General features: G+C 32.5%; 1 protein-coding gene across 2 annotated transcripts in view; it reads right to left on the bottom strand.

The window, feature by feature from the left end:
• The window catches only part of LOC144841487 (growth factor receptor-bound protein 14-like), a 72,001-nt gene extending 58,385 nt beyond the window's left edge, over positions 1-13,616 (bottom strand). Inside the window, exons 1-2 of one of the 2 annotated variants that reach the window (XM_078697833.1) lie at positions 13,516-13,616; positions 6,758-6,893 (exon numbers count right to left, since the gene is read on the bottom strand). The gene's annotated coding sequence lies outside the window, so the exon portion shown is untranslated. Of the gene's footprint in view, positions 1-6,757; positions 6,954-13,515 lie in introns of those variants that run through there. The other variant, XM_078697836.1, reaches the window with a different exon arrangement.
• Between the last annotated feature and the right edge of the window lie 1,187 nt (positions 13,617-14,803).

Below are 14,803 nucleotides of genomic sequence, written 5' to 3'. Positions count from 1 at the left end.
TTGTAATGGTGAATTTTTCTGAATAAATAAATTTATTTTAAAATAATCAAAAGTCTGTGAATGTTTTGACAAAAGGTGGGAGTTCAAAAGAGAGGATGTAATAAAAGGAAAGGTGTATTGTCCACCGTAAGTAATAGTATGGAAACGGGGAACAGATAGCAATGATTTGTCAGAGGAACGAAGGTGAATGATGACTTTAAAAGCTTTGTCTACACTATCAAACTTTATGCGACAAAAAAATGTGATGTGCCTATATATGGACATGATGATGTCATATCACTACCATATTTGGGCATATCACTACCATATTTGGGCACACCACACTTTTGTTGTCAAACTAGTTTGATAGTGTAGACAGAGCTTTTACATGTATTTTACATATTAAGTCTTAATCCTTGCAGATCAAAAGCTCCCTAATATGGGCATATCTACTCATGAGTACTACATCCTGGTTCTTGCTAATATTGATGTCACATTTTGTGGTAAACCAAGAAAGCTAATGAAAGTTTACAACCTGAATTTACAACTAATTAACTATAAATATTATGGGTCTTAAATAAACAAGTTTTAATCATTATTAGCTGCTTTCCTAGAAATTCATTTCAGAAGTGCATACAAGTTCTATACAATACAAAGATTTTTAACGATCTGTTGATGTACTCAAATAAAACAGTATAATTGTAAAAAAGCCTCAGTGAAACATTTGGACACGTTTGCAGTCGAGCTGACCAAATAGAAGTAAGTTCTTTCCAGGAAAATGCAATAACTCATTGCAATCAATCGCTGACAGTATAAACTATTGGGTAATTTACATGCGTCTACATGCTCAAGAGCATGTCTAATTTTACGCAGGTTTCTGCATAACTCCAGTTCTTAAGAAAGAATTATGGTAGAGAAACATGGCAGTGTTAAAAGGTGAGCCAGCAAAGGTATAAATCATTGAACAAGTTACAAGCGTTTTTCTGTTTTCTTTTTTAATAAAGTGAAAAAAGTAAGTAACATTCAAATGTATTTATACATACTGGCACATTAAGATTCAAGGTATGTTCAGATCCATGGAATTATGCTTTCGTTTTGCATAAGCAAGGTCACATTAGACTTAATCATGGAGGAATAGTTGCCTCCTTCTATGTTCAGGCACAAATAAAAACGTATAAAACAAGCACCCTAGGGATTATCATAATTAACGTTGTAACAACTTAAATAATGCTTTAGCTACAAACTGTAGTTTTCAAAGATCAGAGCAAACATCTCATGCAAAAGTAAATTTGATTGGTTGGTCGTGAGTTCCGTATCGAAGTAAACGTTGTACAGTAATCTTGTACCTTGAGCTTCCGTAACTAGCAAAAGGTGTGTTATGGAGTTAAATAATGCGTATGATACTGTACCGTACATAACTCTATAGGTCTGAAAAGGCCCTCAACAGTGAAACCAAGCTCATCTCAGGTCTTAAGCTCAATCTACACTACCAAACTTTATGTGACAAAAATGTGATGCGCTCATATACAGTATAGACATGATGATGTTATATCACTGCCATATTTGCACATATCACTACCATATTTGGGCACATCACACTTTTTTGTCAAACTAGTTTGATCCCTGGTTTGATATTGTAGACAGAGATTTATACCAAACATTGGATGTGAACACACTTTCAGGGCCCAAAATATGTGTTTAAATAATAAAATGAAACAAATATTGCGTTACTTTATTCAATTAAATATTTTCATACAAATTAAGAGATGAAATATACATATTTTGAAAAACATTATCATCATCACTATGCATCTACGTTTCCCACTATTTATGGTATTTTCCTAGTTTTGTGAAAAACTTAATGAAAACGATTACTTGCTATCAATTTGCAGGGAATAATTTCGCCAGTGTAGCATAGCAAAAAGCTATACAAAACAACCTTTTTGCTACACATGTGTAGCAAAAAATACAATACAACTACTGTATGTTTCTCGACTCAAAAATCAGTTTGATTAGCAATATTGCTAAACAAAATATAAAAATGAAATTTTCCCCCGATTTGTCTACCAGATAGTTAGGACTACCTACTATACTAATTTGCAAATTTATACCATTTTTAAACATGTTTGTTATGATGTATTCCCATTAAATATAAACACAAACAACCAATAACAAAAGGTTATTGTATCAAACTGTAATAGTGTAAACATGAGAACCACTTATTGCCTAAAATCATCATACACTACACAAACACAAGCAAACAACTCTATCTGTAGTGAATGCTGAGTGACATAACCTCAAATGTAATGTCGTTTGAAGAGAATGTACACATTTGACTTTTAACATAACAGAAAGATAATGTATTTATCTTGCTGAAAAAAAAACTTTTCATGAAATTGGTGGAAATTATATAGACAGGGTACAATTACATTTAACATACAGTATAAGCCACAATGTACTGTACATATAAAATAATATTATTAAATAATATATTAGATTAGCTGTGTATTCTAGTTTATGTTAACCTCAAATGTAACATGGCTTGAGGCAAATGTACAAATTGGACTTTTAACATGATAACAGAAAGATAAGGCATTTATCTTTCTGTAAAAAATATGGGTGTCAGTCAACAAACTTTTCATGAGAATGATGGAAATTGCATAGACAGGGTACAATTGCATAACATACTGTACATGCCACAAATGTAGATAACATAACATTATTAAATAATATAATAGATTAGCTGTGTATTCTAGTTTAAATGTTAACCTCAAATGTACAAATTAGACTTTTAACATGATAACAGAAAGATAAGGTATTTATCATACCTTTAAAAAATATGGGTCAACAAACTTTTCATGAGAATGGACAAATTACAGACACTTGCATTACATTGTAAATGTCAGAATCTGGAATCAATAATATTATTTAATAATATAATATATTAATTAATTAATTTAATATATTTATTATTTTGGTTGTTGAGGGACGATATTTGGCAATAGTGGGCACACATGGTGCACAATTCAAGAGGGTACTGTAGAAGGGTGTAGTCTGCACACTGCACAAATAAATACTTTAATGGTTCAGATGAACATAAAAAACAATAGAACCTCTATACAGAGACACCTTCAAAACCCAGCAAAATGTCCATGGCTTTAATTGTCCCCTGAATAGGGGTTGGTCATACTAGTGAGACATTTCCCCTCATTTCAAAGACAAGCATGTAGCCAGGGGTTTGTAGGATTCGAAAGAACCCCCTTTTCCTGAAGTGCCTTTTTCAAACAGCGACCAACACAGAAAACATGCTAGTAAATAGGCCTAACTCGTGACAGCAGACACATTACTTTCATCTACTAGGTTAGGCCTAAATTTTTTTTTTTTCAGTTGCTTACACTTTCGAAAAAAGCAATGCCCCTGTAAAAATCCTGGCTACAGGCTTGAAAGAGGCATTGTGCACAACAGAGACAGTGATGTATGTTCGTTTAAACTTAAGATACACTATTAATACAACATGACTATTATGGAATAACATTTACAGACGATGACATGATACAAGTTTATTCACCTGTCACTGGCTGCATTTCAATCATAGAATCATTATTTCCCACCCCCAGTCTGGCAAGTGTTGTTAACCCCCGCATTGACTTATACAGATGTTTCCCTGCTATATTGACACCATATACATTACAAGTATAATAGGCCTACAGACTACTAAATACCAGTATCAAACAAAATAAAAATATATAATGATCAAAGGAGCATTGTATCCCGAAATTTGCTAAATAAAAGAGTGTTTAAAATCAAACGTGGGTGAATGTTTGACAAAACGTACGTAGGTTGTTCTTAAGGATACAACAAATGGAAAAGTTTGTCCACCGTAAGAGTATGAAAACAGAGAACAAATACCAATGATTTGATGTCAGAGGAGGATTGGATGAGAAAATAATACAACTTTATTACGTTAAAACAAAGATATTGATGATACACTTTGTTTAATGAGGAATCAATGAAGGTCGAAGATGATATGATGTCTTTGTGTAAATACACAGGCATCAGTATTTTGTAAATATCATAGAAAGTTTAATATAGATTGTCATTGTCGTTTTTGTACTGTGAACACAAATTTAATGCAGGAAAATAACTGTATAATTGTACATGGAAAGGAAACTGTTTTTAACATTTTTTTTTTTTAAAGTTATGCGTAAATATTTGGGTCTGCTATAAATATAAGGAAGCTTAATATAGATTTCATCAGGTGAAATAAATTGAATGATTCAAAGCAGAGTAGAACAGTGTTGGTGATTATTTGCAATTCATTCTAGGTTATGATATATAGGGCACTGGGCACTGTAATACCGACGACGACGACGACGGATCGTACATTCTGCACGGAACATAATATATCATATGTCGGACTAAGATGATGATGTCGATGAGGTTAACATAAAAGTATGATTTACAGATGATGCTAAATTAATGTATGAAAGTGATTGAAGATGCCAGGCACAAAACCTGATGCCAGGCACAAAATGAACTTGTAAAAATGGTTTCATTTCAGTTCATTTTTATAGCTGTTCTTTTATTATGTTCTGTATTTATTAATATTTTCATTATGGCACAGTGCTTGAGCAATTTCAAAGAATTAATTTGAATAATAGAATATTGTAAATTTAATTTACTATCTGAATTCTATATTTCAGAAGGTTATTTTTAAATTTAACCACTTCTGTGTTGGGCCATTGGCCCATGGTTTCCTCTTGGGCTATTTGCCAAATTTCTAACAAATAAATAAATACATACATTGCTAGAATGTACGCACCACTAGTAACATTTAAATGCCGATTGAGAGATTTTGCGATAAATTATTTGTTAAAATGTGTCAAATCTGTTAAATTGGAACATCTGTAAATGTTAAAGAATAATTACAGTAGAATAAATTTGAAATCCAGACAGCGACGTACATCTTGACTTGTTGGTGCTGTCTGAGTTGAATCCCAACAAAAATGGTTGTCTTGAGATAGCTTCGGGCGTAGGTTTAGGTCGTCGCGAGAACTTTAAACATGTTTAATTTTCTCCTGATGAGACAACTCGTCGGGCCTCGTCGTACGACACTGTCTAAGTTGGCCTTTACAAAATTGTGAAAATTCATCTAAGAATAAGGTACAATAGGCTAACAAATTAGGAAACATAAAACTGTTCATAAAATTTCTTTTACATCCTGTCTGACCTCTGACCACCTTTCTTTGAAAATTTCTTTTAAGTATCAATTTTGAGGCTACTCTCTTAAATTGGTGATATCATTTAATAACGAAAAAAATGATAAATTAATTTTCGATCGTCAACGTAGCTCACCGAGACTAGATATTTTCTTTCAAAATAGACTATACGCCGCAAAAGTGGCAGACAGTTCAACAGTTGATAAATGCATCAACCACGATTTTTCAAACATATAATTATACTTGTCGAAGAATTAAAATAAACATAGCAGAGACAGGTGTGTTTGAATCCAGAGAATGCATTATCTGTTGCAAACAGGTATGAAAATGACCCTGTCGTGACACTGAATTTGTTTATTTACCTGCGGGTTGTGTGTGTTTAGAATCCCCATATTAGGACAGGGATTATCCTTTTAAAAACAAGTCGTAAATGTGACCCCAGCATGACCTGCGACCAAGTCATTTTTTTTCTATGGTTATATAATCTACTTAAGACAAGGTAGGAAATGTTGATACACATGTTTTCATAAACAGATTAAACTCTAATATGGTTTGTCATCTCAAAAACAAATTTGTACTTTATTGAGCTCCTGAAGAGAATGAAGAAATCCCACTAAGATATGTTTAAGGATACAATTGTTCCCCTGAAATCATTTTTTTTGAATGGGCTATTATAATGTCAAATAATAGTTAATGCATTCACTTTGACCAAAAATTTGAATTAAAAAAAATATATATTTACCTGAAAAAACAATGAGAAATTTTTTTTCTGCAGAAGTGAATAACTTATTTAAACTACAAAATGGCTTATTCAAAGTTTAATATTATTCATCTTTAGTTTTCATGTTTTCCCACAAAGATTGTTCACACACAAATTGTGGCAATTGCGATAATATTGTCAAGCTGGACCCTTCTCTTCATACAGGAGGTAAAATGTACTAAGAACACGTCCACATCTCCACCAGATGGAAATAACCTAACTATAATTTAAAATATCTGACCGGTTGTATAGCAGAATTGTTCTAAATACTGTATTGACCAATTGTAAGAGAAATGTGTCATGCTACACATATAAATTAAATTTTAATTTAACCAAATGTTAAATTCATATCTGTAGCTGAGATTAATATTTATATTAATCAGGTACATGACAAGATTCATATCAGAGATAACACAACACGTACCAAAATGTATCACGTTTTCACAGTGTCTACATGCTTTACTACATTTTTCATTTTTATCTTTTTATTTAATTTACTTTTGGAACAACCTCCGAGATTTAGTTTCTGAATGAACTTATCAAATTGAAATCATGGGTGATCATATAACCCACCCCATCCATCATACCAATATAATGACATGAACAATGATGTTCTTATAAAGCTTCTGAAACTCACACCAGTTTCGTTGACGTCAAGCAAAAAGACATAAAAAGTTTTAATAGTGTATTCACCTGCCTGGGTACAGTACAATATATTTCAGCAGTAGGAAAGAGGTTTATAGACAAATGAAACAGCAGGTAAATATATGTTTCTCAACACATGTTTAAGGCTATTTACCTTGTGTAGCAGCAGGCCTGATCATTACCATGCCAACGCTTTTAAAACTTCATAAAATCCACTTCTTGACGTCAAATGGAAGCGTCTTTAATAGAGAAGTAGGTTAGATTTCCAAACGTAGATTAATTTATTACGCCTAAGAAAAAAACAAAACAGTTTTATCATAAGGAAATGCGGTCCATTTTTCTCACAGTAATAATGAATGATTTGTGACTTTATTCTTAAAATAATGCTTGCTGTTACGGGCCTGTTTCTGCTGCATAGTGCTGAATAAACCGGTTAATTCAACAATATAATTTTTAGGCCAACATTTCTGCTCTTAAATCAAACCATTTAAATTTGTGGTTGGTCACCTAACAAAAAACGTTAACATTACCCAAAAAATAATCAGGTGATTAAAACATTGAAAATACTATACAGCTGTGGATCAAATCATTATTTTGCATTGCAGCTAAAAGTTGTACAGTGATAAACAAAAAAATAAATAGCATTCTAACAACAACTGAATTGGGTGTTTTTAACAGTTATTTTCATGCCGCCATTTAACTGCTGCCAAGAAATTGGGGTTAATTTATTTACATGATTATATAACCAGTTATTTTTTTTAAACGGACCCAATTCCAGGGGGTTTTTTGTTATCTAATTGCAATACTGTGTTCCGACTCAATTTAAGGCCTGTACAGGGGTAAGGTCCACGTGACTGGTCTGAGAAAAGTGCGATTTGAACGCTGGTTACAATTAGCAAGGTTAATTAACCAGACCACCGCCAGCCCAATAGATCTTACTGTGCCATGGTCTTGGTAAACTATGCTGCCTAAAAAGATCAATTACTGTACAAAATTGTATAGAATCAATATAGTCCCCTTTCCTTACAACATGTTTACCGAACACATCTACCAATACTCTATGATTTGCAGAGCATGTGTATTGCATTATTACATACAGTATCAAATTCCTAGAGTTGTCTCCACTCAAATTGAAACAAAATATCTAACGTATACGCTGCAACGATAAAACGTCTACTAGAAAACAGTGTGAAGTTGTATACAGTTACAAACTGTAATGACAACCATAGATGTATGTCAAAATGAATTTAAGTTAATTAGATGAAAGGGAGTGATGTGATAAAACAGGGGTACGCATCTATCGCAATACAAATATAATATCAGCAGTAAAAAGTGTACTGATCCATCTCAGCCCCTGTCGTTGTGGACAGACGATTGAGCGCTGTGTTGTGGCAGCACTTGACATGAAGGGACATGAAGTTGTTTTAATGTATGTGATGTCCAAACACCTGTTGCAAGTTATTCCCCAACATTTAAATTACATTTACAAAGCCTGCAACACAAATACACCATACACTGTATATAACAGCCAGCATGTTTTACACTGGCTCGCACTGTATTGAACCAATTTCTTTGCAACGTCTGTTTCACACAGAGCTGTATGACACTGACAGTAATACTGTGGTAATTTTACATAGAAAACTGTAAAATTGTTGCAATGCTTTGTGAATGGGTGTTGATCGGCAATAATGACTGCATGCTTGTGTAAAAAGGGCTTTCTTTTAAGTCAACTCTTCCCAACGGGAAACTTTTGGGCAGGCAAAAATGTCTAGTTTCAGGTGAATTTAGGTGGTGTTAGGAGGGCAAGTTAAGCAAATCAACTTGCCCTAACTATTTCAGAGATTCCACCTTTGTGTCCATGGTTAAGTTCCCTATTGGGACAAATGGAAAATGGTTTCAAATGAGTCCATATCCAAACACACTAAAGCTCTGTCTACACTATCAAACTAGTGACAAAAAAAAGTGTGATGTGGCCAAATATTGATATGCTCAAAGATGGTAGTGATATGACGTAATCATGTCCATATATGGGCACATCACATTTGTTTGCAAGTTAAAATCAAGTTAAACTGAGGTTCACAACACACCACCAATAAGTATAGTGAAGTAAAGTACGTACCACTATACACCAGGTACTGGGGCCAACAAAGTTTGATTGATATAAAAAAAGCCTTAACTTTAGTCTACTCTTAAAATTTGTCGGAAGTAAGCTGTCAAGATAATCATTGTCCTACTTCGTTAATCTCTAATCGATCAAAATGATCGCACAAAAAGTACAAATACATTTAAATGATATGAGAACACACGACGCATTGTATTCATTGTACTGTAAAGTAGAACATTACAATAGATGCATTTATCCGCAGTTATTTGACGACGGGTTCAGATTGATACATATTTACACTGTTAGAAATCATTGTTTAGTTGTCATATAATTTCTTTTGTTTAAGAGCAAATAGCTTTACAATGCTTGTTATGAGAATGGCACAATGTGCTCTTTGTGAGTTTCTTGTGTATTCAACAAAGTGTGCTGACAGGTTTATAAAAATAACTTTTAATTAACATTTAATAATAGTTCAGACATCCTAATCCGTGGGAGTCACAAGCTGAAATTATGTAAAGATTGAACAGACTATCATTAGACTCCTCATTCATGCAACAATAAGTCATTGTTCCTTTCTTAGAAGTGGTAAACATTCTACAAAGTACACATTTGTTTTTTATTTATTTAAATATGCTTTTTTTTTTTACATTATACATCTTTGAAAGAGCAGTGTAGTACATGCTACACATCCAACAACTTTTCATCTCCAGTAACAGTCCATTTTTGTACAAAAAACTACTATCAAACAGTTCTCATTTGTCTGTCCACAACGACAGGGTTTGACCAATACGCCGAGATAACACCCTACTCTTCTTCACTGGGTTCTTGCACATGAGCCAGGTACACTGGACCTCCAATTTTAAGCGCTACATCTAGTGACCACATTCAATTATATTCAAAGCATATTGGAAATTAACTTTTCACCAATTATAAGCATTTAAATACAGTATCCCACTAGGACACAAAGCAAGGACTTACCAAGCAATTTAACCAATCAGTTAAATTACTAGCATTGTGTGTACATCCTTGCATTACATTCTGGTGTGAACCAGGCCTTAGTAAAGAAGCTTTACTTTCACTTTCTCCTCCTTATGGGACTAATTATTCCATACAAATTATTCAAATATATTTTAAGCACTTAATTTTCAAGTACATATGTACTTAAAATAGATTCATTATAAATTGATTTTAGCACTTATTTTAAAATAGTATGCAAGTACTGTAGATGTCAGTTAAAATGTACAAAATTATCTTAATTGAAAATTTTAATTGCATATGCTTGCTTAGAATAGAATGTACAAGATTAACCATGGATTAACCAATATTAACAAAATACTGTAGATGGTCAATTTCTAAAATAATTGGCATTATTTTTAAATACTGTGTAATAATAAAAACGGACACATAATAACTACGACAATTAGGGATAAAATCAGAAACACAGTAATAAGGAAATTGACTAAAGTCAAAGATATAATGAACAAAATAAAAGAAGCAAAATGGCGTTGGCCGGGACACCTGGCAAGAAGGGATGACAACAGGTGAACAAAACGTATGACAGAATGGCAACCAAGAACCGGCACAAGAAAAAGGGGAAGGCAGAAACGGCGATGGAGGGACGACATTACAAAGTATGCAGGCATCACGTGGGCGAGGACAGCACAGAACAGACGGGATTGGCAGAAGCATGAGGAGGGCTACATCCGACAGGGGATGATACAGCTAAACTGATATTTCTCGTAGAGGGCATCCTACCAGTTAATATTATATTGGAGTAGGCCTATAAATTTTACCACTGAAACAATTTTATGTAATATTTGAACAATTAATTTAAAACTTCCCCACATGGGAGTGAATATAGAATTTGGCTTTGAGCAATTAAACGGCAACAGAGGCATATTGGGAAAATAAGTATATCGTATTTATTAAAATAAACTTTGAATAAATGCTCCCCTCGAAAAAAACTCTATAATATAATTCTAGACAGTTTCTCTGAAAAATGTGTACATGCATGTGCATTTCTGCGTATGGGAATATGCTGCCAGTGGACAAAATAAAATGTTGAATTTAATTATACTAAAACATACATTTTTTTTCTTCTTTTATAAATCAATTCAAAACAACATTTTGGCTTGCTGAACCTGCAGAAATGATTTTCTTTATTTAAAAAAAAAAAATGAATTGTTATATTTTTCTACCAGTAAATCACAGATGACAACAAGGATGCATGAATGACGTTGTTTGGTAACAAATATCTTTAGTGGTTTTGTGACATCAACATATATTTCATATGGTAAAGCAAGTGGTACTATAAGCATGTAGTCTCCATATAGTACACAGGGGTTTAATACAGGCTAAACCACTAGTGGGGTTCTCTATCAATTCCAATAACTATTATTACCAAGACTATAAATTCTAACCAATGCATATTAAACGATCCTACTGGGACCTTAGTAATCAATGGTTCGGTAAATTATATTTCAATATTATTGCAAGATATCGTACGTGTTTGGGGCGATTTGATTGGCTCTGGTGCCGTATGATGACTACTGTTAATGATATTCGGAATGGTTTAATTTTATATTTCTTAATTAGAAACCTATGAGAGAATACCACCCAAGAACTGTATTCTGTACTTCCGAAAACTGTTGACCACAAAAGTACAGAGTAATAAACAATAATAAATAATTTAAACTTTTAGTCTTAAGATTGTGATCAAATACTGAGTTCTAAAGTTGCTAAAATTACAAATATACAAAATATATAAACACATAGAACATTAATTCTAAACCGCCCGGTGATATACTGATATTTAATTAATTAATTTGAAACGATAAGATGAGGAAATCTATGAGAATGAGAAAAAGTCGCCCCAACCGAGATACAAAATATATATATATTTATATTATAATCTTGTGTATCTTATTATATATTAGATAAATGTAAACAGAAAGTGACCTTCTCATATTAATAATTCAAAGAAGCCACAATTCACATGACATTATATCTTGAGAGGCTAATGACATCACAGCCTCCTTTCTACAAATTGGTTATGATATGTGCCTGCCTGTAACACTGACGGCCCTGTTATGAAATACGACTCCCTTAGCTACTCATAAATACGATAATTGACAGGTGGAGGAGCCAAGCTGATGCATTTAGGATTCCCGAAGGGGTTGAACCTGTGCAGTGATAAAGGGCGCTGTAGGCTATATAAAGCTTTCTCATTTTGTTGGGCAGTTCAGAATTTGAATAAACATAATCCTTGGCAGGTTCATTTTATTTATTGATGCGGACAAAAATTACATTAAGGGAATGTAATTCTATTTATAGTAATGTTCACTTTTAGTTGTAACTATTTTAACTGTATGTTACATTCCCATTTTTATAATAAGGAACAATGTCAAAATTATTCTATTCTAACAACATTAAAAGATACTTGGGGAGGTTTAGATTCAGCCTATATCTGTAACCTAAAGTTATGTAATCTTGAGCAACAATTGGGGGCTCACTACTGTTTAATTCCAATCTGTGTATTTTCAGAAACATGTTTCAAAATAAATAATTTGTTTGCAGATGTTTCGTTTCATTTCTATAGCCTGGCAACTGCTATACTTTAGTACCCTGGATAGTTGCATAGGTGTGAAACAAAGTGTATGCCATTTTAAAAGAATAAATAAATGATTGATTTATACTTCAACTGTGTTTATATTAAAATATAATTCTAAGAAATAATCTTGATGGAAGGCCTTTCGGTATGTTGAAGGATGTATATTTATAATAGATTTGGCCAGTATGGTAGGTAAATTGTGTGTTACAGTGTCACATGCCTATCACATGTGACATCTGTATTTAAAGTTATTGTTAGGACCTACAGTACGATACAGTTGTCACGTGATCCATATGTGATACTGTATCACAGAATTTGTCATGATACTACATAAATTGTAGATACTGTAAATTAGTATACTTTTAATAAATTAGTTATCGACAGCTTTCTATACCGTAATTTAATTTTAGGCAAGAAGGCCTTACTCAAATAAATAATACGGTAATAATTTGTTCTGAGTTCTTCGTCGTACAATGTAATACTGTATTCTGATAAAATACCTCCTATATTTGTATCATTATGTTGTATGAAATAAACTTTTTTTATTTTAAGACATTTTTCCAAGACTTGCTATTGTCTGATTTTCAATGTTTACTATAAAAATATATTCCTTCCAAAGATAATCATCAATATTATTATAAAAATCTATTTCTATAATCTATAATTTCTTTTTCCAAAAATAAAAAGAATTACAGTAGGACCAATTGTTTTGTTATCTTTTACAGTTTTTCAAAACTAAGATGAAAACAAAAACAAGATATACAGAAAAGTAAACTGTAAGTTAAAACAATTCTATATATAAATTCACAAACTTTTTTCCCTCTTGTGTGAAACAATTTCATCAGAAATGTATCATATCCACACCAAGATAAATAGTTTAAAGCTCTGTCTACACTATCAAACTATATGTGACAAAAAATGTGATGTGCCCATATGGACATGATGTTGTCATATCACTACCATATTTGGGCATATCACCACCATATTTGGGCACATCACACTTCTTTTGTCAAACTAGTTTGATAGTGTAGACAGAGCTTTACATTACAGAATGTTGTATGTTTTTTTAGTGTAGAAGTTTATGAGGCACGTCACTGCAATAAACACTCAGTGTGTATGATTACCAAAACCATTTTGCAAAATAATGCTGCAATAGAATAATTTTGACATGGTGCTTAAAAAAATAGTAAATATTTACCTAAATTTCTACTGCTAGTTTTCTTGCTGTCATCCATGGTCCATCTAAAAGAGGAATAAAGTGAATGGTTTAATTCAACTTGAAACAACTCACCTTCAAAATTACTGATGTCTTTGACCTTGCCCCCCTGGGTACTTACTGTGACCTTGCACCCCTGGGTATTAATAACTGTGTCCTCTGATTACAATTTTAACATCATTATGTGAACTGCTTATAAAATCAACACAAATTATTAAAATCAAACTAATTACGAAAGTCTATATTTCACACATTTGATTACATAATTAATTTAATCCTACAGTACAGATAGATAAAAAGGGTATTCAATAGGCAGTCATAGTACTTACTTGAACCTGACCTTCTTATACCCTAAGGTCAACGACCTTCACCCATGCATGGATTTAATTCACAGCAGATGATCTCTGGTAAATCTATTAGTAGTTTTCAGGTTTGATAATGAAAAAGAATTGGACAGTCGTTGGCGTCCCTTACTATAATTAGTTAAATAAAAAAATTATTTTAATCATTTTAAAACAATTTTTTATTTTAATCATTTTTAAACAGAAATGAAAGCGATTAGAGAAGAAAATTCAAATCCATTAGTGTAGGTGTAGTATGTGAATCGTGTTCTATTCCGATCAAAAAGTGTGGGAATTTTCCTAACATACATTTTAGTAGATGACATAATTCCTCACATCAAAATATACATTAACAAAAATCTAGCGGGAATTCTCATGCCAAGGTCAAACTGATGTAACATAGCATGTTGTAGATGATAGGACATTAACTGCTGGGTTTAGTACCTTTGCTTGGGGTATAGTACATAATCTGGTAAATGCACAATCTATGCAGTTTTTATCTAGCACATTCCGATCGATCGTTGAACTTGAGAAAAAAAAAGTGTGGAAAGGTTTTGTCAAGTGCAATGCCCTCATGTTGCAAAAAATAACATACAATTTACCAAAAGAACCATTTTTATCAGAGATGTAAAAAGAGACAAGAGCAACCTATTTTTGTAAAGAATGAAATAAATTAGACTTAATGATGATTAATAATAATTGAACTGCATTCTAAAGTGATTTAAAAACATGCTACTGTAGTACATTTAAAAGTATAAAATACAAATACTTAAAATATTAATAAATAAATAAATAGGCCTAGTAGAGAGAGACTACCTAGCCCTCCTTAGGCTTGTCTAGTTAATAAATAATTATTAATCAAAAGCAAAATAGATACAAAACCAAAAAATCAATAGGCTCGAGTCTAGCGTGGGGTCCTTTATATAATA

Source organism: Antedon bifida, chromosome 4 (genome assembly GCF_963402885.1).
Source record: "Antedon bifida chromosome 4, ecAntBifi1.1, whole genome shotgun sequence".
Classification (NCBI taxonomy): Eukaryota; Metazoa; Echinodermata; class Crinoidea; order Comatulida; family Antedonidae; genus Antedon; species Antedon bifida.
Note: the sequence above shows the minus strand (reverse complement) of the source record. Positions and strands in the feature narration are given on the sequence as shown.